The sequence below is a fragment of the Oryzias latipes genome, chromosome 7, assembly GCF_053564925.1.
Source record: "Oryzias latipes strain Hd-rR chromosome 7, Olatipes_Hd-rR_3.1".
Lineage (NCBI taxonomy): Eukaryota > Metazoa > Chordata > Actinopteri > Beloniformes > Adrianichthyidae > Oryzias > Oryzias latipes.
Genome location: NC_136243.1, coordinates 24353327 through 24379759, shown reverse-complemented (window position 1 = coordinate 24379759; position 26433 = coordinate 24353327). Strand labels below are relative to the sequence as shown.

General features: G+C 39.8%; 1 protein-coding gene across 2 annotated transcripts in view; it reads left to right on the top strand.

The window, feature by feature from the left end:
• The first annotated feature begins 8022 nt into the window (after window positions 1–8022).
• The window catches only part of l1cama (L1 cell adhesion molecule, paralog a), a 48613-nt gene continuing 30202 nt past the window's right edge, over window positions 8023–26433 (top strand). For both annotated transcript variants that reach the window (XM_078950641.1, XM_011477073.4), the window contains exon 1: window positions 8023–8214. The gene's annotated coding sequence lies outside the window, so the exon portion shown is untranslated. The remainder of the gene's footprint in view (window positions 8215–26433) is intronic.

Sequence of the window (26433 nt, the reverse complement as noted above, 5' to 3'; positions counted from 1 at the left end):
CTAACCACAGGCAGAAAAAGGTTTTCCTTTAATCGCTAAGGTCTTGCTGCTTTGAACAGTTTTGGGTCGTTAGTCTTGTAATTATGAGTTACTCAAAGTTTATTAATGCCTACGCTGTAACTACTTCTTTTGCATCAGATTGTAGGCCTAATTATAAATGAATGAGTTCCTCAGGTTGTCACATGTTTTTTAATTTTGTCATTTTTTATCAACAGCTCTAAATATGACCAATGTTTTTGGGATTTATGTTATTGCAGAGCTTAAATATATCCCATAGCTGCTTTCTGAGCCCACAACATAGGACGGTCAGATAAACTGACAGGACAAGAAGAGACCTTAGTATAATGAATACCAAAACCTACTGGTACCATTTCCACTCCCCCTGCTATTCAATTATTCATCCTGCATCTTTAAATCTGTCATTCCTTCTATCTCCCCCCGTTTGTCCATCTTCCTTCACGTGCTGATTGATTTTCTTCCACTTGAGGACCCCGCCCTAACACCACCTCCCCGGTGTTCTGCTGCCTCTTTGACCCTCCCCCACGCGCTCCTCCTGGAAACCTGCAACCAGCAGAACAGGGAGCCTCTCCGTCTGATTTGCTGCGTGCCGAGGCGTGATAAATGAAATTACAGCGCTTTCATGTAGAGATTTCAGCCCCCCTGGTTTTTCACTGAGTTGGCCAGCCTAACCCCTTTAAGATGGGGAAAAAAACATCACTCAACAATGCAACTGTTGCGTTGCATTATGCTGGTGTTCTGTGGAAAAAAATGCACCCTACCGTGAAAAACGTCCCCCGTTTCTGAAGCCCACGTTCTTCTGTGACCTATAAATGTCCAATAATGCAAATATTTTACATATCATTAGTGGAAGATAGTTTACAAAAGGTTACTTTATGACCTATTTGTTGATTTACATTTTTTTAAAGAAATTTCTTCAAAAAAGAAGTTGCATTGTAAATAGGGCTGTATCTAAAAAAAAAAACATCAGGAAAATGCTCTGCAAAAAAAAAACATTTCTATATTATATAGGAATATATCATTTAAAAAAATGAATATATGGTATAAAAACAGTCAAAAGATGGGTCATAAGTGTTCTAACACCCTTTATATCACTGCATTAGTTCTGTCAAACCACTCTTGAACCAGAGACTGTAGCAATATTGTCTTTCTTAAAACTTTGGAGCCTTACATTTCTAAATGAAATGCAAAATTTAGTTTAATAATCTGCAAATGGGACTTTTTGGTTTTGTGCAGCAAAACCTGTTCTTTTTATCCTTGTTCTTCCCATCTAAAGGTTCTACTTTATATTCACAAAAGGACCAGTTAATGATGGGTATTAGCAAATGTACAGATAATTAAAAAATAAAGAAATAAGTAATTTTATTTTATTATTGTTGTTATTGTTGCTTTTATTATTCCCATGACTGTTTTTAGCACGATTACTGTAGTAGTAGTAGTAGTGGTAGTTGTATTATTATTCTTGGTATTATACAGTCAATGCACAATTTTTAAGAACATTTTTGTACCACAAATGTTGTTTCAATATGTAGATTTTGATTAGATTTGATTCCAAGCATTACTTTTCAGTCAATACAATAAAAAAAATCACACAGGTTTATCAAACTCATAACAGAAATAATGTAGTGCATAGAAAAAAATCAAACAAACAAAAACACACTTTAGTAATATTTGATTAATTAAATATAGTGATCATTACTTAAAGTCATATAGAGCTTGATTTATTGCTTGAAAAGGAGTAGGAAGAAGCAAGTTTATATAATCACACCCCTACTGAGTTCATGTAGTTTATTGTTTTTCATAGTTTTCATGATCCGGAGACTATTACGAAAAAAAAAAATGTTATGTAATGTTCTGTTAGCCCATGCTTGACCTATACAGCATCCACACGTCCGGAAATTCAGTTTTTCAGACCAACAGAAAAGAAAGAAGTTTGGAGACTCACCTCCCTGCTGGCTTTAGCTCTCCTAACCCAACTACAGGCTTTGTTCCTCTGTTTGCTCGCCTTTCAACCATTTTTTCATATAGCCAGTTTTTCTCACTGAAGTATATATCATAAATTTTTTTGCCATTTTTTTTTACTATTTGTACTTTTTTCTATATTCATATTGTGTCATTTCATTTTGTTTATTTTTCTGGATATGTTCAGCGGGGTCCAAAAGGGCAGAAACTTCACCCTAAACTAGATCGCATATTTAACAATAAATAGATCTCAAATCTTGAAATAGTAAAAAAGATTTTTTTTTAAATTGTTCAAATCATTTTTTTTATAGATGTGTTATTAGTAATTCCATTATAAAAAATGCTTTGGGAGGTACTTGCAGAGTAACAAATGTAGATTTTCTTTTGTAGACATCTGCTATTTTTAAAAAAAATTCCAACTTTATTCTAGAAAAAAATTTTCTCTTTCTTTTTTCTTCATAATTGGGTGTCACTGTTTTTCTTCCAATGCTGAGTTATTTGGCTTTGGTAGCAACAAACTAAACTTTAAGGAGTATTTTGAAGTTTCTACTGTGCATTCAATGCCCATTATACATAAACAAAATAGTACTTTTCTAGTCTCACTCCTGAATTTTGATCCCTCATCATCCTTCATCCATTCATCTTCTAAACCCGTTTTGTCCCATTTGGGGTCACGGAGCTACCGGAGCCTATTTCTGCCACTCGTGGGACATCTCGGACATTTCGCCAGTCTGTCACAGGGCCACAAATCACACCCATGCACTCTCACACTCACACCTATAGGGGCAATTTAGAGTGACAAATTAACCCATGAAGCATGTTTTTGGCTTTAGAAGAAGATGAATTTAGAAGAGTGGGTCAGGAAATGAAAAAACTCTTGAGTGCTGTCTTGGACTGGACATTTTCAGCCCCACCCTTTAACCCTTAAGGACTGGGAATAAGAAGTCAAACTATGATTCAGCTTTAAAAGTTTTTTAGATTTATTACGTCAAAAGAAAGTAATAAAAAATGTTATCTGTGCATGTAAAAGGAGAATGATTATTGCTGTCAGCGTGACCCCTTGATTGCTTTTGAGTGCATTAAACTGAAACCTTCGTTGCTATTTTGATCCATTAAAACATTCATGAAAAAGCGTTTGATAAAGAAAAGTGCAGCTATGATGATTTACCTTCCCTGGATGCGGAGCTGTGGAGGATATGAGGGCTACTGAAGTTCATTAATGTTGACAACTTAGTGTAGGAGCCGGAAAGCTCTTAGGGTAATATGTTCTACTCCTGCGGCCTTCGGCGGATGTGGGATAAATCACAGCGGTGAAGCAGTCACAAAGCAACGTAATAAAGTGCTTCTTCAGAGCAGATCTCAAATGAGCAACACACGTCTTTCAGTTCATTAGAGTAAAAGGTCTGATCTTTCTATTTAGTGCAGAGGGAGAGAAATTTGAGGACAGTTTCCATTTCTGTCATTTGCAGAAAACATTAAGCACTTACCCAATCAAAAGGGGCAGCCCAGGAAATTAATGCATCTAATTAATAAAGATGGCTTAATTTGTATGAGAAACCAGCTGTTATTTACACGGTGTCTTGCCTGGTTTATTCCCTGCAGACTTTTCAAATGCAAATATCACAGAAAAGATTTAGAATTCAATGATTTGTGTTTTCTCACACTTCTCTATTATAGGATGTTCTTGCAGAAAATGTTGTGAGCTTTAATAGGTTTGGAAGAAAAAACAGCCTGATGTATCAAGGTGGACAGGAGCAGCCCAGAGTTTTGACAGCAGCCTGACAGCTTAGGGAGGGTGTTATGTGCTGTTTGGAATCTGTCAGGTTTTGTCATCACCTCCAGATTAGACTGCCATCCCTGCTCAGACGAACTCTGACGAGGAGGGCAGCAAAAGTTTGTCGCACAGCTTGTTTGTCGACTGACTGGTCTTTTTTGGCTTTTTTCCATCCTTCATGAGCCAACATGGAGCATTTGTGTTTTTCGGGGAATAAGGCAAAGTCCACATTCATACACAGAAGTGTAGAGGCCAGACATCCCGCACACAAACAGGAAGTGACAGTCAGGCTTCTGTAAAGGTCGTAGTCTTTATTACCTCTCCATTTCACATCCCCTTAGCCTCACCTTTGCCTCCCCTCTGTGGGACACCAGTGGGCACCTTGTGGCATTTTAGAAAAGACAAACCAGTATTTCTAGAAAAGTCACCTTAGAGATCATGCAATAAGGTCGACCACTGAAGGTTATTAGTTGAAGAAGTAGGGCTGCTGAAAAATAAAATAAAATTAGTGAGCAGCAATGATTGCAAAATGCTAACAGGTTATTCAACAAACATTCCTGATGGGATCTGACTTCTACGTAGAGCCTTTAAAAACGTGTAAAAGTAAGCCTAATTTTAAGCATTCATAAAACAAAAGATTCTGCAGAACCTTTTCTGTTTTTTTTCTCTCTAGCAAAGGTAAAAGCTACTGTACCTTTGGTAAACCACACCTCCTTTGTCTGAGGTTGACCCATAGCTATTAACATTTGGCAAACATGCTTAATAAGGTATGCTGTGCTGACTGAAGTGCTGGTCAAATCCTGCACCCAGTCGTAGCATGGCAGGAAACCTAATTACTTATTTCCCTTCAGTTAGTGAGTGATTAGCGCCAGGTCAGAAGCAGCTGCGTGACCTTCTGCCCACCAAATGACTTTACACAGATCAATGGATCTTCAAAGCAAGCAGCATCAACAATTAACAGTGCATCTGCAATGTGGGAGAAAAGAAGCGTTCATTTCACATCTCATTTTTCGTCCTTTAAAACCTCCTTTTTATGTCACCCATACTTTCTACCTCAAATTCTTTTTTTTTTCTAAGACTCTCAAAGCAGTTGAAGACTAAAGAAGACTAAAATTTTAAATTATTTAGCCAGACGCAATCCAGAAATCTCAACTTTATTTGATTTGAAAAAAGAAATCATAAAAAGTTGTAAAAAGGTGTCCATGAGTGAAGAAACACAGAGTTTTGAATTATTTCACCAATTAAGAGTTTTATTTTAATCTTCATCTTCAATTTTAATTTATAACAGAAGATACAGTAGTAGTTGTTTTTTGATCCTAATCCATTGGAACAAACTGATTTTGGTATATTTCTACATGGCGGAGAGCCTATGATGAACTTTGCGTAAGCTTGATGAATTAGCTGAGAAAAGGAATCCTGTCTTCATGTGTGCATGAATATCTGTACAAGTACAACTCTATAACTTACAGCTGTATTTGTAACTATGTGTGGACTATTGATAATGTACCATCCTTCTCCCACTAGCAGCTTTAATGCCTTGTGCTTTCCATCTCTGTGCTCCTCTTCATCCTGGATGTCCACACTCTCGCTGCAGCCATTTGCCATACACTCCCCGTGTCTCTTAGCTTTTTAAGCTGATGGAATTGTTTCCCTTTCTCTCTTTGTCTTTTGCTGACTCAATGTTTTTCCTGCAAGTCAGGCCTTTAAGTTGTTCTTTCGGAAGTGCCGCACCTCTCTCCTGCCTCATAGATCATTCCATCCCTCCTGCCAGTCTGCCAGCTGACTCACTTACGGTTCGGCCGAGCACAAAGGAGAGTAAATGGCGAGCTCTTTGAAAGGAGAGGTAGCACAAATGTCTCTTATGAGAGGGGTTGTTAGTAAAAGCCTGGCCAGTAGATATAATGGAGTGACTTCTAAGGAAAGGTCTCCTCTCACAGATTCAACAGACATGCAAGTTTTCTGTGAGGAGAGAAAAAAGGTCGATTATCTCAACAGATCAATTTCAGAAAAATTTGTGTCCATTTTTTCACATCTTCCACTTACAACTGAGTTTACTGCAGCACTGACTGCTCTGAACAGAAGCAGTTCTGGATGAAATTACATGTAAAAAGCATAATTAGTGTTAATTACTCTCCAGAGAAAGATTTTGTTGAGGTCTTTTGGTTTCCATGGTAGTCTTTCAGAACGTAGCAACATTTGTCCTATTATTATATGTTTCATTACATTTGCTTTTTCCCAGTTTCATTGTTTGACCTTAAAGAACCCCTCCAATGAAAATGGTGTTTTTGCGGTTTCTAACAAAAGAACACCAAAAACATGATGGCATTTTTCTCTTGGTGGAGGACATAAATGAAGAAAATTAAGCTTAAACCTGCATTTCTGAGTATTTCTTTGTTCAAATCATTATGAATCAGGAGGAGAGGAAAAAATGCTGTTTGAGAAAGCTTGTAGCAGTGATGTTGAAGCCACGAACTCCCTACTCTGCTCCATTCTGATGCCTCCACTTGTACACAAATATCGTTTTCCTTGTTCGAGTTGGCATCTGGTTCCAAATTGTACGACTGGATAGCTCGGATATTGCTCGGTATTTTTGTTGCATTGGTAAAGTTAGGTTGGGGTTGTGAGGGGTGAAGAGAATGTAAACAAATGGATGATGGGATGTGGTGGCAGGGTTACTCCTTGCCAATAGTACTGCCAACAACTCGGAAGAAAATTTCTAACAGACTACTACTGCTCTGCAGATCCTAGAAAACAACAAGATTTTCTTTTTAAATTTTGGCTAAAAACGACATAATTATAATTAAAAGACCAATGGGAACTCTTTTGAAATAGATCAAATGATGATCGGAGTGGGACTTTAACTTCTGAACTTTTGTTTAACCTTCAAGCTTCTCTAGAAAAAAAAATGTCAGTCTCACCTTGATGGCACCATCGGTCATTTACATCATTTGTCTAAATGCCAACGAGTTCCTCACACAGCAGTAGCAGATGGGCACACTGGCCCCCTCAGGCTAAAGAGGTGCGGGAACAACCAAGAGCAGATCATTGGAATGGGGTTTCCTGACTGGACTTGCAGCTGCCCTAGTTTTTTAGCTTTATTTTAGGAGCGTTTAACTGCGCTAATTGGTTGACTGCGTTTGTTGACAGAGACTTTTTATTCTGTGTGAGATGATAAAACGCAAATAAAAGACAGTGTCTAGAAAACCCATAAAAGGTTACTTGTTCACTGAATATTCTATTCATGGAATTCTTCATTGTTTATTCATATTTGCTCAGGGGCTCTACAGACTCAAAAATATATCTACTATAATTGTTAACAGTGGTAAATGGCATCTTAAAAACAAGAGATGTAGAATGTTCAACAGTCTTCATGCAATGAGTAAAGAAGGTTAGTCTTAAAGTTTAAGAGTGTGAAATTGAGCCTGGTAATTGTTTAGAGGATCTAAAGGGTTTTTTTGGCGGAAAAAAGGAACCGAGACGCGTTTGCATTAGAAAGTCCCGGTTCACAGGCACAGCTCTTTCAAAGCAAATGAGAGCTGAGTTTTGCATTTTTGAATTTTGGATGAGCTGCAGGCGAAGCACAGATGACTGACAGAAACATCAATTACTATTAATCGTAGTGCATGACATAAAAGCATGTAAAGTAAAAGATCTCTCTCATCCTGTGTGCTGCCCCCCCCCAGCTTTCCAATGACATTTAACAATTGGGTTATCTTGTCACGACAACAAACACGGACAATCCCGGGACTACACAGCTCTTTATTACTCTGATATCAGGGCATCTTTGAGCTGTGTATAAACAATCCTGACACATATTTAGTCAACAGTTATATAACCTTCATCCCAATGAGACCATTGATTGTGTTGATAATCTAAATTTTTCATAATCCAGTGAATTAAAATTCAAACCCATTGAAGCTTATAGATATGAGTTCCACTCGAGCTATTGTTTCTTCCATTAATTAACTCCTAGAATAGAGTGGCAGAACAACAGAGAAGAATTGCTCAAGGGCAATGGGCAACATGCCGGCTTTACATTATTATGCAAGACACTGCATGAGTGAGAGTGAGAATGGAAAAAAGGAGCTGCTGGACGTGATAATCCTCCATGTGTGCAGGAAAAAGAAAAAAAAGAGAAGGCACAGTACAGCAATGGTCAGAAAGCAAGGAGAGAAAGGTGAGGAGACGGAGAGGGTGGGAACAGAGGAGCCAGGAGGAGAGGCAGGCAGAGAAAGAGGGGTGATGTCACCTCCAACGGGCAGCCAATAAGAGTCAGGGAGGGAGGGAGAAAGCACAGCTGAAGCAGGGTGTGTTTTTCTATCACTGCAGCATCAGCAGAGAGAAGAGGGGCGCAATCAATTTCACAGAAAAGAGGAAGAAAGGACACAAGTAGATAAGGAAGGGAGCAAGGAAAGGAAAGGTGCTGGGAGTCGTCAGAGGAGAGGAGGCTCATCGTGGAGGTAAGAGGATTTTTTAGGGATGACACGGGGCAGTTTGTCATTAACTGAAAACAGAATGTTAGTGAGGGAATTAATTAAGGTGTGAGGTTGAGGTGGCTTGTCATCTTTGGCTTAAACGAAGGTGTGACCTCTAAAATTCACTTAAACAGCTATTGAAATATTATTAATCTTAAAAAAACAGAAAACAATCACATTTAAAATGTTTGGGATGCTATAAATATTAATTATTTTATGATAACTACTTAAAATAGGCTAACCATAGCATATAACCTGTTGGAATGAAGCTTTAGAGAGCAAATGCTTTTTTCTTGTTCATGGATTTGTCTGCATGCAACAGGGTCTCCTCTGACATTAATATTAATATTCAGCTGAATATTAATATGTGAGAATTCTGATGGTTATATTTTCCGATTAATAATAAACATGTATGTGTAAAACATATTTTAGAGGTTTTAAAATTTTAAAGTTGACTAAAATCTTGTGATCATTTGTAAATATTAATATCTGCAGCATCCTTCCTGCTGCATTAGCCTAAAAAGTTAAATGAACCTTCACCTCCTTGAGTTTTTTATACTCTTCCTCCAGAATATTTTAGCTTGATATGCATCTTTTCCTCTCGACCAGTTGTCCTGCTATAAGTGTGGGCTTTGATTGTGATGCTCATGGAGAATTTTTCATTTCTCCGGCGCATTAAACTCAGCCTTGTAGTGCTGAAAACAGCAAACCAGACCACAGCAGTTTCCTGACCAAATGTCTTTCAGTTTTGTCTCCTGTAGCTGCAGTGAGTCTGTTCTTTGCCATTGTAGCATGATAATATTAATCTCAAGAGTTAAAAGGAAAAGGAAAGCAAATAAAAAAGCAACAAATGAGGAGATGAAAAGGAAATATGGGCTTTTATATTAACAGGAAAAGTTATCTTTATTCTGAAGATGTCAGGGGTAAAATTATGGGTGTGGCAGCACACAGCAGACTGTAGAGGTGTGCCAACGAGAAGGAGGCGCTCACCTGGCTTTCTGCCATACAGATGCTCGCTGTCAGGCACTATGGCATGTTGGATGTCTGTTTCTACTTCAGATGAAAAGAACCTTCCACCAGTGGTGATAATGATGCACAAACCTGAAGCTTTTTCTGGAACCTGGGGGCTTGGCCCATCCTGATGGAACATGTTTTATAAAAGAATAAAATTGTCCTAACAGGATTATTACAGATAGCACAATGACTCAATTCAGTCCATACAAGTGCTCAGAGGTGGTGAGCATGTTCTTCCTCCCTCCTTCCCTCCGTGTCTCAGTTGCCTGGAGCTTGTCCCAGATGAACCCCGTCAAGGGAGTTGGAAGGGAGCGGAGAAACTGTGCCTGACAATGACTTGTTACCATCTGCACAATATCCATAAACACCCTGTGCTGCACACAATCAGATAATGGATCAAGATATGGCTACTGCTGAGAAGGGTGTGTTGGTGTGAATGACTGTGTGTGTGGATTCTTTGTGCAGAAAGAACGCTCCCAGAGATCTGCTGCTGTGCACATTATCATCATGTTCGCACTGCTTTATGCTGCAGCGGCGGCTGAATTTCAGGACTGTCAGCGGAGCCACTAGTGTGGCGGGAATTCTGATGTAAACCAGACTTCAGGTCCATGATTACTTTTGCTACAGAATGGTGCAGAATGTAACGTTCCCCCTTTGATGGGATAATTGAGCTGTTCCATCAAAAAGATGGATGGATGGAAACAGGGATTTACGTATGTTTAGCAGGAAAGAGCGACTGGGATCCTGAAGGAAAAAAAGAGGATTATTGAGTTGGCCGTGTGAAAAAGGACAGAAAAGAGCAGCATTTATGTCCATTGGAGAGGTAAAGCAATTTGAATATTTTTACACATATGTCTAATAGTATTGACTAGGGCATATGGTGAAGGGTCAAGGTCAAAAGAACATCATCCACTGCAAAAAAGATTTCTAGAAGATATATTTCCTGACTGAAAGTCGGATTTTGACATGAAAATGATTAACACTGAAAACAAAACTGCACTTTCCCTTATCTTTTGATCTATGATCAAAGTGTTCTCAGTGGTCTTTTAAATGTAATTATGCTGTTTTTAGCCAAAATAAAAAAAATCGTGTCATTTTTTGGGACATAGTATCTGCAGAGCGGCAGGAGTTTATTAGAAATTCACCTCTGAGCAGAGTAAGCCCACCTCCACATCCCGTCATCCATCCGTTTGCACTGTCTCCTGCTAGCTTACAGCCCCTCACATCCCCAACATAGTATTACCAGTGCAAAAACTGCCAAAAAAACCTGTTAAAAACACAATTTACACTGGAGTTAATCTTTAATGCCAGCTCAGATAGATCTGTTGCTCATTTTTACTAGGACGGTACTGTTACATACGTGTTGGTTCCTTCGAACCTGTTTGTTGTGTGTTTTAGGTAAAAAGCTTGCGTTGTGTTGGAATGAACTCCATGCAGGAGCTCACCCATCGCTCATCAGCCATCTGTCATAGCCCCAGGGCGTTTTGTCTGTCATCCTGCTCATCAAACACAGAGATATGAACAGAAACAAACACAAACAAATCTGTGTGTACCCTGCCACACAAACAGGAAATAAGCATAGATCCCGCCGTGGTAAACCCAATTAAAGATCCTCTGATGCTGAGTCCCTGAACTCGTTACTTGAGCGTCTGCTTCTGATCAAAGACCACACTCAGCATTTTCAGGGGAATCAGCCATAAAAGCAGCAGCAGCAGCAGAGTAAAATAAGGGTTAAGAGGAAGAACTGGCTGCCAGACAGAAGTGTCAACAATAATACTTTTGTGTCTGCTTTCCTTTCTGTTCTCTTTTGAGGATCACGGTGGTGAAGTTGCAAACTCACAGGTGCAGAATTTAACAGCTCCTTCTATCAAAAGTGCATCTTTTGGTCGTGGTGCATGTGTGAGGTTGAGCTGCAGGAACCTGTGCTCCTTCAGGAAACTGTTAGTATGGAGTGTCACACCCTCAGCTAGGCTTCAAGTCCCAGACTGTTTGATTCAGACTGTGCGGATAAGGGTCATCCCATTCGGTGTCTAGGAGGGGATCATGTAGACGTGCTGTCAGGATTTGGAGGAGAATACGTTGAGTTGATTTGGGGAGTTAACCATTAGAAAGATTGACAGGTCTGCTCTTGTAAGTAGAAGAGGGTAGAGGAGCCCAAAAATGGGAGACTCAATTTTACAAAAAATGAACAGGTGGGAAAAAAGATTTAAATAAAATAAAAAAACACAGAAAACCTTACTTCTTAAACAGATGGACGAAATGTACCCTTTAAAGTTTCTTTTCATTTACTCCATGTGTGTTTATGTCCCTTTTATTAACCCGATAAATAGTTTAGAGTTACCTTTGACCTCATATAGTAGACCAAGATAAGATGGTTGTGGCCTCAATCAAAAAAATGGCTGATGCTCAAATTGACCGCTCTAGAACGAGAACTGGTAACAAAGACTCATAAAACAAACCTTGTTATGAAACTGAATCTGCACTGGAGAATAGTGAGTAAGCAGAGGGATCGCATATAGAAATAAATTCAACTCAGAAAAGTGAATTATCTCATTACGGCTCTCAGTGTGATTGACTGGATGAGACAGAATTCCTGCGGGTATCAAATAAGATATTGGCTGAGTAAATGATCAAACTCATGACCTGCAGTGGAAATTGATTTAAAACCTACAGAGAAAATCGTTTCTTCATACAATGAAGAGGGACATTAAAAAAAAAGAAATTTAATAAGACATTTTTTTCCTTAAATTAAAATGTCTTTATTGGGGTGCTGATGAAAAAATGTCAAAATGATTGAAATATAATTTTGATGAGATCCTTGCCTGCCTTCTGGTCAGGGGCGGAGCTTGAACATTTTATATTGGGGGGGAACAGTAGAGTGGAAAGAATCAAAAATATGCATTTCAAAGAGTTGTATTATTGGTGCTGCTGTTAATATTAAAACAGTGGTTCTTGTAGCTGAGGTACTTTTACTAACGCCAGATTTACACTGGTCCTTCGCGGTGCGTCTCCCTTGGGTTGCGTGAGCAATCCGTCTCATAACCATCAGTTAGTTAGTTAGTTAGTTGCCTCTTGGCCAGGTCTCCCTTGTAAAAGAGGTTTTTAATCTCAATGGGACTTTCCTGGTTAAATAAAGGTTAAATAAAATAAAATAAAAAATAGTTTATATTGTCTCCATTGCGTCTCTGGTCTGACCCCCCTCCTCTCTGGCTTCCATAGGAGTGGTTTGTCCTGCCACCCCCATGTCGAGTAATTTATCCAAAACTTTGGCAAAGCCCCATGCTGTCTTTTTCCTCACTAAGGCCTTGTAAAATGAATGTATTTTGTTTCATTAATAAGGTTATGTTTTTGCACTTCCAAAATTAAACTGTCATCATCCATAGTGAAAATGGAAACCGATGTTATCCACTGGCATGCGTTATTGTGTGTCCACGTCACCTAAAATATAAAATTAAATTTGACATATTTTATTTTTATTTTTATTTCCTGTATCTCCTGCTTTTTGCTGTGACATTGACATGTCAACAGAGTGAAAATAGAATTCCTGTGTAACGCTTGCATTGTGTTGCAGAGGGATGAACATCAGACGCAGACACGATGGAGACATGACAGAGGCAAAGTAAACATTTTGACTGATGAATGAATGCTCCATTTCTTTGTGTTACTGCAATAGACACAAATGCTGTAAACATACCAGGGGAAATCAGCCCTAATGCTTAAAGAAACTTTTATTGATGACTGCTAATGACCCCAAAACTGGTGCTTCTGACTAATGTTTAGCTGTGTACAAGTGTCTTCCCGGATCACGTGTCAAGACTTCTAAAAGTGTAAAAGCCTTCTCTCAAATTTCAGGACAGGTCAGGGTGACATGAAAAAATAACTGTGAAGTGAGTACATTTTGAATTTTTAATTATAGACTTTAAAACTTAATCTAATCTGGCCTTTTGGTGATCTGAAAGCAGCCATCACAACATTGTCATGTGTTGTACTGTCTCACTAATGGTAACTTTGTGATCTAAACCAGCTCACTTTAGCTTCTCTAGATTAATCTTTACGTTAACGTTGACAATATTGTTGACAATATTTCTGACACCAGCAACCACAGTTTGCTTACTCTGGGGCTCTGGTGTGTTTGGTCCATTCCAGCTTTTGTTACAATTCACAGACTGTTTATTAAGGGGACACCGCAGAATTGGTTTACTAATTTATTGATTTGTTGCTAAGAGGCTTGCTGAATTTTTAATGAAGCCTGGGGGGGGGGATGGAAGTTGTATGTTAGGATTGCAGAACTGGTACTTGACTTTGCTTTACTGCTGAGGTTTTGACAGAGGTTTTCAGTACGTGGTGATTTATAATTCATCTGTAGTAAGTGTTTTTATCGTCAGTTTCCACTTAAAAATGTTGCTGACTGGCTTTGGTTTGACATTTATCCCTGCTCAGATTTTTTCTTTTGCCTAAAGTTCGACTTTCATTCATGTTTAATTCATTTTTTAGTATCGCTCTGGGACATCAGTAAATGAGTTGCCACCAATACCATCAGGTAATATCTTCTCTGTTTGAATTTGCGGAGCTTTTAGTGATCAAAGCGAACACAGAACAGTGTTGATTAGGCATTTGAAGCACACGTCATTTGATTTGATTTTTGGCATTTTCTCACCGCTAACTACTCTTTTTTTTTTTAACAAACCTCAACTGAAACATATAAGGCGTGAAAAAGCGATTTCCAGACACTGACGCAGCATCCTCAGACAGCTGAAGTTTAGAGGATGTCTCTGTTTGTCTCCTTTTCATGTGGAAATGATGTTGGGACGAAGGAGCCTTGCTGGCGGTTTTATCTGCTGTGTCAGCCATGATGTATTCATTAGAGCTGGATTACAGAGAGAGGGAGGGGATCTGGTTTGGAGTGGGTTGTAATCCCCGTACACTAGACTAATTTAATCTCACCTACTGTGCCATCCTATTACACACTACACCCACAACAGGCATGCAGGCGCTTGGTGGAGGAAGGCAAACAGGGGAGCAGACACGGGAAAAACAGGGCAATTTCAGACAAGGAAGCTGAAAAGCAAAGACTAAAGGTCACAATGACAGAATTTCAAAGAGTGGAAAATCAATTATGAGCAGAAAGAGAAAAAATCTGCAGCAGAAAATGACAAAAAACAAAAATACATAAGAAAGAAATGTTGGAACTGAAATGGAGTATAAATATATTCACATATGTTTGAACACAGTTGCCAAAGACGTTAAAATATTTTTAAACACAAACTTTTTTGTCAATAAGAAGAAAAAAAAGATAATTTTTTTTACAAACATGTCTTGGTCATATTTTGTCTTTATATTTATATTTCTGTTGTCTTTTTAGCAATATTGTTACAGTTGGGGTTGGGGGAGTACCCAGGTGTAGAGGGGAGGAAGCAGGGGGTTCCAGGAACAAGGTCTTTAATAACTAAAAACAAAACCACTGCAGCAGGCCGGCAAACTTGAAACACTAGAAATGGGGAAACAGCAAACTTTGAATAGTTTTTTTTTTTTTTTACTGTTTGGTTATTGGCTGGCTCGGGACCAGAGTTACTACTTTCATTTCAACCTATGGTGAAATGGCAATAAAGGCCCTTGAACCCTTGAATCAGTGCTGCATGATGGTGTAACGTGCTTCATAGGTTAATTGGTAACTCTTAATTGTGCATTATCATGTGTTCATGTGAGCAAGCAAGTGTGATATTGTGAATCTGATTAGTTTAGTGTGTATTCCGCCTTCGCCCAAAAGTAGCAGGGTTGGCTCCAGCAACCCTGTGACCCCAAAAGGGATACAGCGGGTTCTAAAGATGGATGGATGAATCCTTGAAAACCAACAAATAAATGAGATTTTTAGTTTCATCTATGCCATGTATTTGTATATCAACAGAGGATAGAAACTAGTTTTTCTGTAAAACTTTTAAATAAGCTTTGAACTATTCAATAAAAGAAAAGTGTCTCTCAAAACAACTTATACTTATTTTCCCTTTTTTTTTTTTTTTTTTTTTTAGAAAAATCTGTTTTCCAATAATATATGTTCAATTAGCTAATCAAGCTATAAAAAAAAAAGAAAACTTTTTTTGGGATGTCCATTTACAATTTTTTTAATAACAATTTTAAAACATGATTTCATATAAAAACCAAACAAAAAAAAATATACACGATGTTGAGATGTTCAATTGTATATTATTGTTCCGTCATTTCTCTCATAGTACTGTCCTCATCTGTTTTCTGTCCTCTGCTAAATTACATGTTTGTTTCAGCAGCACAGAGAATTCCCCTGATCTCTCAAAGCAGCCCTACTGTCCACATCAGCTATATTTAGACTAAACCGACCCTGTGTTTCTCCTCTGTACATGTCTGTGTTTGAGAAATCCGGTTTTAAAATATGCCCCTTTTGAATTTCTGTATTAAACAGCAGCCGCAGAGCTCTGGATGAGAGGAATTAATTGTATCAAGTGAAGTTGTGGGTTGCAGCATTTGCGTCTTTTCCCAGTCCTCTGTTGTCTGTCCTCAGTAAAATAGCATCTTTGTTTCAGAAATTCAGAATTCTCTTAGTGTCCACATCAACTAAAATTTATACTGCACTGGCGATTGTAAAAGATGCTGCCCCTTATATGAGAGTCAATAAATTATTCAGCATTCAGGATGAGATGAATTAACTGTGCATGAGTTGAAATTGTGAGTTATTGCTTTTTATCTATGAAAGCAGTGAGATCATAGGAGGGTGGTTGTAAAAATTCAGCTGCTCTCAATTCTGTCCACATGAACCAAACGGCTTCATATTAAAAAACACACATTAAAATGGTCTGCTATATGTGAAAATGAAGTCTCGCTACAGTGCAGCTTCAATATGGCTGACTGTTGGTCTAAGGGTGACTGAATGTGTTGGTTTTGGGGCCAAACTGGGTCTAAATTCATCTAAACACTGAACAAACATAAATTGGTACTAGAACGTTGTTGGTTGTGCTGAAACCTGCCTGATTATCTTAGCGTGCTGTCAAATCTATGCTACCAAATATGAACACAAAATGGAAATAAATTCCTCCATGTTTCTTTTTGTTATGGTGAAGTGTTGCTTGAAGGCATAAATATAGGCTACTAATTATAGAAAACAACTGAGTATGGTAGTTTGCTGTTTCCAAGGTTACTTGCCTTTCTTATTTCTATGTGGAAGTCTGGGCATGCAAATTTTATTTTTCGCCAGTTTGGAAGTTGACACAAAGCCGTGAGAGTTTAAAGGGAGGGTTTCCATGAGCCGGCTTCCTTTGATTTCTTTTTAATCAATATTCCTCACATAGTCCAGCCTCGTCTGCTCGTAGACAGAATACATTAACCGCTACCTCATGTCATCTTCCTCGTTTAGGATCTTGTGCATCAAACTGTTCCTGTTAGCCTTTTGTCACTTTTTGCTTTTAAATCTACTGGGAATTGTCTCACATTGCTGAATTAATCAGAGGTAATCAGGCATGGTGATGTACAGACTCAAACGGCAGCAACATTTGGCAACAGAGCTGCAGGCTTGTTTCTCATATCATGCTTTGTTGCACTGCAGGGAGAACCGAGCACTTGTTGTGCGGAGACCTGTATGCTGCACTTGTTGGGCCCAATTTTACAAATTTGTTGAATTGTTTTCTGATGAATGGCTGCATGCAGCAACATGCACGACAGGCCTGAGCTCTATTGTTACTGCGTTGAAGAAGATGAAAGGGGTTTTCCCAGGAGGAAACAGAATGCCGGAGAGAAGAAAGCAAACAGAAGGGTGCAGATCATGATAAGAGGAGGAGATTGGGAACAAGCCCAATACAAAGGAGAAAAGAGGGAGGGGCTTGACATCCTTGACAGGTTAAATGATGCAATTATGCAGACAAGATGTGATTTTCATCCTGCAGATCTAGCATTGTGAGGCAGGAAAGAACATCTTACAAATTTAGTATCAATTTCTTAAACATCCGCTTGGAGGAACTTTCCCTTTAATATGGAATGCAAAAAGTGGGAATTATTTCTTAAGTAACAAAAACATAAATTCCTCAGGGCTTAAAATGTCAGGGCACTGTACAACTATAAGTGACTTCCACTCCAATCATCTTTTGATTCATTGCAAAAGCACTCCCAGTGGTCTTTTAATTTTGACTATGTCGTTTTTAGGCAAAATCAAAAAATCGGTGTCATTTTCTAGGACATAGTTTCTGCTGTGCTGTAGTAGTTCACCGGAAATCTGGCTCTGAGGTTGTGAAGACATACATGGATTTAGTTTTCTACAAGTGGATGCATCTGAAGGGAGCAGAGCAGGGAGCTTGTGCCCCGCTCATTGTATTTTCTACGCAACAAAGACTGATTTCCAAACTGCATTTTTTTTCCGTCTGCTCCTTATTCACTATGATTTGAATAAGGACATACTGAGAAATACAATTTTAAGCTTAATTGTATTTATCCATGCTCTCCATCATGAGAAAAATGCCACAGGAACATGTTGAAAAGACCCAAAAATATAATTTTCATCGTCTTTAATATCTGCCTTGTCCATCTCTTAATAGTGTGTATGGAAGAAGTGCTTCAACCAACATGTGGTAGAAGGAGAACAACTAAGCAAACAGTAAGTGATAGTGACGGTCTTGTTAGCTGTGCAGCAGTCACACATGCTGTTCTCCGTGTTCTGTCCTGTCCGCCTCCACAGGTGTCAGGAGATATGCCTTCTCCTCCAAGTAAATAAAGATATTTGAATTGCTGGAGAAGTGTTTTCATGTAGAAGCTTTTGTTTGGCTAGTACTTTCTGGCAGGAGTTGCTGGAGTGCTGTGTGGGTGTCCTACATGTGAAGCTGCAGAATCAGCATGTTTTTAGCTGCACTATTGTGGGACGGAGATAATTTAGATATCTGCCACTGTAGCAGAAGTTTAGTCTTTCAGGAAGTAGCCTCTGGTCTATTTTCTCTGAGACTGTCTTCTCCAGTGTTCCTTGAGACATTAATTACAGCTCAGTTTGATGTTTGTTTTTTTTTTTTTTTTGCTTTTTCTGTAGCACCTTGTGACAACCTTGGTTACCATCTGCTGCATGTTTGACAATGTTGTTTACCTGCAGGCAAAGGTCAGAGGAGTTCTGTCTCTGCCCTCAGTGTCTGCGTTCACTTTTCACTGCTTCTTTTTCTTGCTGGAATTAGATGCAAACTCTTTCTGTCAGCTCCCATAACAGCAGTAAAATGGGCAGAAAAGAGACATGGTCACAGCTGGAGTGTCAGTTTAAGGGCAATACCCTGGCAGCAGGATTATGTGCTGCAAGAGGTGGGGAGTGAAGAAAGAGATGAGCACTGAGGCGTTTTTGCCTATTTTATTAGTTTGCCTGCTTCAATAGATACTATATTGCCAGATATCTTTCTGCCTGAAAGGAGATGAAGCACACGCACACACAGGCGAGACGGCACAGACTGAGTTTATCCTTTCATACAGTTCCTCGCTGAAATTTGGAACATGCTCCGGAAAATGTCGTGTCCTTGATCGCTTTGCACCGCTAACAGTGTGGTGCGTGGAGGGACTGGAAGTGTGTGGAAACATGGGGAGGGGGGATTTGCAGAGAGGGGGTCTGCAGCAGAAACAGGGCTGTGTGCGTCAGATAACACCACCGCCTTTGATGGGGTTTGGCCTTTCTCTGTTGGAGAGTACGAGCTGCTCCGCCTTAAATGCATCACTGCTACTGACTCGATTGGTAATGATTGGATTTAGTTACAGAGAAGAAATGCTTTCTTGATGATAATGATAACAAATGTGAGTTAGGGAGCCACTTAGGGTTCGGGGACTGTATCAGTCCAGTACCAGCCTGTAAATTTCCCCTTAGACCAGCCTGTCTTTCTCTGGCCTCATAGAGGTTGATGGCAGAGGTTAATAGAATGTTACCTGTAATTGGATTGTGCATTATCTTGGCTGGATGGTTGTAATGATGCTGCATTGCAGGACAGATGCGGTTCGTGGTTTTTGTTTTTTCTGGTTGATTACAGAAAGACAGTGAGAATATGCAGGTTTTTATTCCAACTGCGAGAATCACTTAAGATTCTGCAGAGAAGCGCAAAAAAGATAGAAATTTGACTGAAAGAACCGTGAGGAAAGAAGGCTTTCAACTGAGTAGCATGCAGACGCAAGAGTGAAACCGGAGGAATACAGACGCAAGAAGGGAGGAAGACCCAGGAGACGTGAGATAAAGGTAAAGAGTGAAGATATTTGACAGAAAGGAGAGACAGGGAATGGGGGGATGGGGCGAGGAGGATGACATGTGGGAGGGGGCAGGGAGGGAAATATTTGCTGTGTGCAGCTAAGCGAGAGTCAGGAGGTTGTCATGGTGATTGCGAGGTGAGAGAAGGGAAGGAAGGCTGAAGCATCGGCACCTATACAGCCGCACACACTCGTTCTGACACAAACACGGTGAGCTATGCAGAGCAACGCTGACCTGTCACACCCCCGACTAATAGCTCTAGCACAAACGCACACAGGTGGAGTACAGGTTAAGCTCAGGCCTTGCATGCATGCAGACCAGAAGCTGTATTTTGATGCAGTGTTTCTCAGCTGTCTTTGCTTTGATGGACAAAACAGTCATTATATCAAGAAAGTTTTTTTAATGGCAAAATAATCTTTGTTTGGGATAAGAATATTTTATTTATTTCGAAGGTGTTTGTTGTTGCAGAATGCCATTTAAAACTAAATTATAGCTAAACTCATCAAACTGACTCTTCTCGCTTTAGAAGTGGTCAAATCTGTCATTTGCTGCAGGATGCATGATTGTTTTTTAATTATCATTATGTGTTAGCATATCTAAATGTGTTGTGCAGTCAGGTACCAGTTCTGGTAGAAGGTTATTTACTTTATTGTATGTTTAAAAAATAATAAAAACGTACCCAATATAACAGATAATTCTATTGAACTCCTTCTTAATCGGACTTAGATGGATTGATAGATGATGATTTTATTTATCCCACGATGGGGAAATTCATGGTGGCAACAACAACATTCATATATAACAGCAAAAAATGGACATAAAAAATGAGTGTAAAAAGACATTCTCATTATAAATAAATACAGCTACAAAAGTGACGTGTGATCCACTGCAAACATGTGATGCAATTTTTTTTTTGTATATCCAAAAATAAATAAGTAAAAAAGTACACACCAATCAAACAACCGTTTAGGAAAAAGTACATTTGACAACAACTACAACAAAAGTAAATAAATAAATGAGTGAATGAAAAACACTAATGAAAAAAACCACAATGAAAAACACCCGTGGGACTGTAGTGTGTCACCGTAACACGGTGTTGTACAGTCTGATGGCTGTGGGGAGAAATGACCTGCGGTAGCGCTCCTTCTTGCACTGTGGGTGTAACAGTGTTGTGCTGAAGGAGCTGGTCAGGGCCTCTACAGTTTGGTGAAGGGGGTGGGAGGGGTTATCCATGATGTCCGCCACCTCCTCGATGGACTCAAGTGTGCAGCCCAGGACAGAGCCGGCCTTCTTAACCAGTTTGTTAAGCCTCCTCATGTCTCTGCCTGCACTGCCACCCGCCCAGCACACAACTCCATAAAGGACCACTGAAGCCACCACAGTGTCATAGAAAGTCCTGAGCAGCTGTCTGCACACGCCAAAAGACCTCAGTTCACCGGTGGGTGTGATGGTGAGGACCTCCTGAAGTCCAGGACCAGCTCCTTCGTCTTGCTGGTGTTTAGCAGAAGGTGGTTATTTTCACACCAGACAATAAAGTCAGAGATGATCCCCCTGTACTCCTACTCGTCCCCCCCGATACACAGCCCACAATGGCACTGTCATCTGAGAAATTCTGCAGGTGACAGTGGTGGGAGTCGTAGGTGAAGTCCGATGAGTACAGGGTGAACAGGAATGGGGAGAGCACAGTCCCTTGAGGTGCCCCCGTGCTGCAGACCACATCAGACACACAATCACGCAGCCTCACAAACTGTGGTCTGTCTGTGAGATAACTGATGGTGCAGGCAGTGAGATGTTGGTCCACACCTGCAACCTCCAGCTTCCTCCTCAACATTGATGGCTGGATGGTGTTGAAAGCACTGGAGAAATAAGAAAACATGACTCTCACAGTGCTCCCAGGGGACTCCAGGTGAGACAGGGCCCGATGCTGCAGGTAGACGATGGCATTATCCACCCCGATGCCTGGTCGATATGCAAACTGTAGCGGGTCCAGTGCTGAGCTCACCTGGGTGCGGAGGTGGCTGAGGATGATCCTCTCCATGGCCTTCATCAGGTGGGAAGTTAAGGCGACAGGTCTGAATTGATTCAGTTCTGTAGGAAGAGGTACCTTTGGAACCGGAACCAGACAGGAAGTCCTCCAGAGGACTGGTACCTTCTCCAGTCTGAGGCTCAAATTAAATATGAACAGCACCACCTCATAGAGCTGGTCTGCACCCCCCCTGAGGAGCCTGGAGGTGATGTTGTCAGGGCCTATTGCCTTCCTGGCCTTTGTTCTCCTTAACTCCATCCTAACCTGATTCAGGGTGAGGCATTTTCGGAAGACTATGCTGTAAACAGGGAATATTACCCTGCATCTTGTAAATGGAAAGAATTGATACATTATGGATGGAAAAAAAAAAGTTTGTTTAAAATCCTTCTTAAAATGCTGGTACATTTTCAATTTGTGTGATTTGAGTGGTGCAGTGTCAGTTTGAAAAGTAACATTGAAGGTATTTGGTATGTTATAAACCTTCAAAAAATCCATCCTTTTCCATTATTTTTGCAGACATTTACATGCAATCATCACGCTCTCCTTTACTCCCTCCTTGCAGACCTTTATTGGTGGTCCAGGCATCTGACATTTTGTTGCTTATACCCAGAAGACCTTGAATTTGATTAAATAAGAGGCCCTATAAAGAAAGTGCTGCTTTTGCAACTCTGAACAAAGACGACGCGATTGCAAGACATCTGACCTGTGAAAGCATTTTAAGTCCTCTGAGCTTTCCAACTTCACCTCTAATGGACATCACATTTTGAGTTATATTACCATTTCTGCTTAACTGGGGGCCTGTGATGACACGTGTCTAGGGTTAGCAAAATATTAGCTTTGGTCTTATAGGAGGTTAAACAGTTCAAGTCAAGTCAACTTTATTTATAAAGGGCATTTAAATTCAGCAGAGGGTGACTAAAGTGCTTAACTGTGAAAGATTAAAAAAAAACAAAAAACAACAAAAATCTAAACCTCATTGAAGTGGAGAAAGTTAAGAGCCATCCAGGCTTTTAATTCCCCCATGCACTCAATTAAAGGGCTGATTGTGTAGGCATCCCTCTTGGACAATGGCACACATATTCGGCGGCCGTGGTGCAGCGGTAGGGCGGTCGACCCATGATCGTAAGATTTGCAGGTTCGATTCCAGCCTTGCACGCCCATGAGTCGAAGTGTCCTGGGCAAGACACTGAACCCCACCTTGCCTCTGGTGGTAGGCGGGCGCCTGTGTTTGGCAGCGGAGCGGCCACCAGTGTGTGAATGTGTGAGTGAATGTGTGTGTGACTGGGTGAATGTGTCCGTGACTGTAAAGCGCTTTGTCCTTGTAGGAAGAAAGGCGCTATATAAGTAAACGCCATTTACCATTTATATCTGAGTATCATCCGCATAGCAAGGAAAAGCAAAATTGTGCTTTCTAAGAATCGAATCCAAGGAGATTAAGTAAAGGGAGAACACCAGGGGCCCAAGGACTGAACCCTGCGGGACCCCGTACAATAGCGGAGCAAAGAAAGACTGATGTTGCTTTAATTTAACAGTTAAACTAAAGCAACATCCCCTTAATTTAAATTTGTCTTTATTTTTCATTTGGTTTCTCTCTTAGCTGCAGTGAAGCCCCAAGTGCATGTGGTTTGAGGATGGATGCAGAAAAGTGCAAACAGTTTCACTTTTTTGTTTTTGAGTCTAACTTGCTTCCTCCTGTTCTTTGATTTTTTATGAGAGTGAAAACTGAATCAAGCTAAAGCTTTAAAATGTCAGCATTCAAAAATTCTCATATGATGTAGTTGGCTAAATTTGAATCACTGAACATTTTCAAAAAGTTGTTTACTCAAATCAATTGAGGCTGTAAAACTTTTTATTTTAATTCCTTAGTGTAAATTGGGAGGTTGAGTCATTTTGCTGCTCACTCCTGTAACAGATGAATGTTTGGTTAAATTAAGGAAACAATGATGACATATGTGTTTTCATTCATCCTGTGACTTGTGAGTTTAAAAAGTGTAATAAAACCTAAAAGGATCACATCCATTTCCCCCAAAGTCATTAAGTAGCAAAAACCCTTCATGAAGATGTGTTTGCAGAGTGCTGAATGACCTTACACTTCCTGCCGTCCATTTCCATGAGGCGATAGAAAAGATAGGATTACATGCATCTTAGAGAGACCTTGGAAAATGTTCATGAAGAAAAAAGCTAAGTAAAATGGTGGAAAACTCTCCTTATAAAAATATGATTACATCAATCTTTATAAAATGACCTGTGTTGGGCCTCCATTTGGCTTGAAAGATATTTTGGTGGTTTCATTTCTGCCTTCCGTGATGTTTTAATTCAAATATATTTGGGTAAAATATGGAATTCCATTCATGGAAACATTTTTATGTCGTTTTGAAATGGAATTTGGTTTTCAAGAGCACCTTTGCGTTGATGCATAATCCCTTAGCTGTCTATAGTGTTAGAAAGGAGGTCATCACACATTCAGGTTGTGGCGTGCCTGTTTTCCCTGCGGGTGCTGGCCACGTGTCCTTGCATGTCACAGGAGAAGCTGGCAGCTGTGTCTCATAGCGCTGTATTGGCCACTTATCACTGGACTCTAGGGACCACTCCCTCCTCTCTGTCTGAGTGACTGGCCCTCCTCAGACATCACTACCTGCTACAGCTAGCACTACCCCCCCCCCCCTTCCCCCTACCCTGCTTTTGTGAAGCAACCTAGATACCCATACAAGTGAAAGCAAGTGTTTCCTACAGTATCTAAGCAGCACAGCTGTGATCTCATTAAACAACATTCATATTTCTGCAAACAACCAGCGATTTTAGATGTTTGGACTTTCGTTTGCTACTAATCCAGAACCCAGACCCATTTTTTCTTAATAATAAAATGATGTGTATTTTACCACAAACCAAGCGGACCACAGAATCCATTTCTGATATTTTCCTGGTACACAGACGTCACCATGGGTTCTTATGGGTTAAGGCTTCATCTGAATTTCTTTCGTACTCCCTTTAATAAAACTAGATATGTGGGGACTATCAAGTGTCCTGGATTTTAAAAGCAATTCGGACACCATGCTCACTACTTTTTTTTTAAATGACAAATATTCTTTCACTGATTTCCCAAAGTAAAACTCTAATAAATATCAACATTTTATGAAGACTCGGATGTTTAGTACATTAAAATATTTTTTTTCACATGAAAGTTTGTTCGAATGCAATACATTGTGGTTTAATTAACCAATCCAGTGAGAATCGATGCCCAGTGGTTCTTCGCAGAGACTTCTGGGAAATTTTCTAGGGCACTGAATTTTGAAATTCTAGATCCGGACACCTCAACGAAATAGTGAATGCACTATACATAGGGCACTAACTAGTGAAGGAATTGGGACACAACCTGAGTATGAAATTCACCAGCAGAAAAATAAGAATTATCTCCTTTAATATTTTGAAATACCGGTACCCACTTATGACAAAAATTTTATGTTAAGCAAAGGATGCCAGTTTTGGTGTGTTTTTTAATGGATTTAGTTTTTAACTTCATAGTTGTACTTACTAGAACACACATTTAGATGCTCAACTCTATCTCAAATTCTGGTAATTTTCTATTGTTCAGAGATGCCATTTCTTTGAAGTTATGCCATCTGTCTGAAGTTACACATTAAGAAATAGACATTTGATGAAAATATTAGCTTTTTAATCTACATTTAGTTTTGGAGCATTTTTCAGTCCATATGCTACAAAAGTAAGTCAACTTACACCTATCTAACATTGACCGTGAAATTCACTGTGGATCCTTGGGCAAGACTTTTAATGGTACTGCCTAACCATGTAACCACAAGGGGGCCCAAGTCTGGGTGTCCCTGTGCCAGTCCCCAGCCATGATGAAATACAGGGTTGTGTCAGGACGGGCATCCAGAGTAAAACTCTCTGCCAAACCACCTGTGCGACTTAGTGGAAGATGATTCGCTGTGGCGACCCCTGAAGGGATAAGCCAAAAGGTGAACAACAATATATTGACAGTGGGGAAAAAAACACATAGAAAGTACACCTCTGTTGTTAAGATTTTTTTTCTTTTATCTTCAATTTTAGCATTTTAGAAACTAATTGAATAAAACACACAAAAAAGGTGGCAAACTTTTTTGGAATAAATCGACACACATTTTGTTTTTCAAATATCCACTCTAATAAAAAGTTTGTGTTTTAAACATGTTCCTGTGAAAATTTTCACATGATGGAGGACTTATATAAAAGAAATTAGACCTAAAATTGCACTTTTGAGTATGTCTTTATTCAAATCGTTGTGAATCAGGAGCAGATGAAAAATGCTGTTGCAAAAACCCTAGGCGTTCCTTAAAACCTACAACGGCAGGCCTCACATCTTCTACTCGCTCCATTCTGATGCATCCACTTGCAGACCACTAGATCCAATAATATCTTCATTTTCCTCATCCGAGCTGGCATCTGGCTCAAATCTGTACAACTGGGTAGCTCCTATATTTCTTGCTATTTTTGTTGCACCGGTAATGTTAGGTTGGGGTTGTGAAGGGCTGTAAGCTAGCGGGAGAGAGTGTAAGACCACTGGGAACGCCTTTACAATAGATCAGAAGATGATCAAAGTGCAAATTTTAGTCATCAGGTTTTGTGAGGATGACCAGATATGTATTTAGTTGTTATTTTACTACCAGTGCTTGTTGATGTATCCACTGTATTTTCCAGTCTCCCTTTGGCGCTGTTTTTCGTCACTGCGGCTGGCCTGTCATCTCCAGCTTGGCTCTCCCGTGTCTGGTTTCAGGGTGAACACAAACAGACACGATGCTGATGTCAGATTGTTTTTACAGGCCTGTCTGGCTCAGCTTTGATCCCCTGCAGGCTTCACTCGTCCACGCATTTAAAAACTTCTTCTCATCCCTCTGATCTCCTTCTAATTTCTCTCTCAGAGGGAGGAAAATGGTTGCGCACAAACATGTTT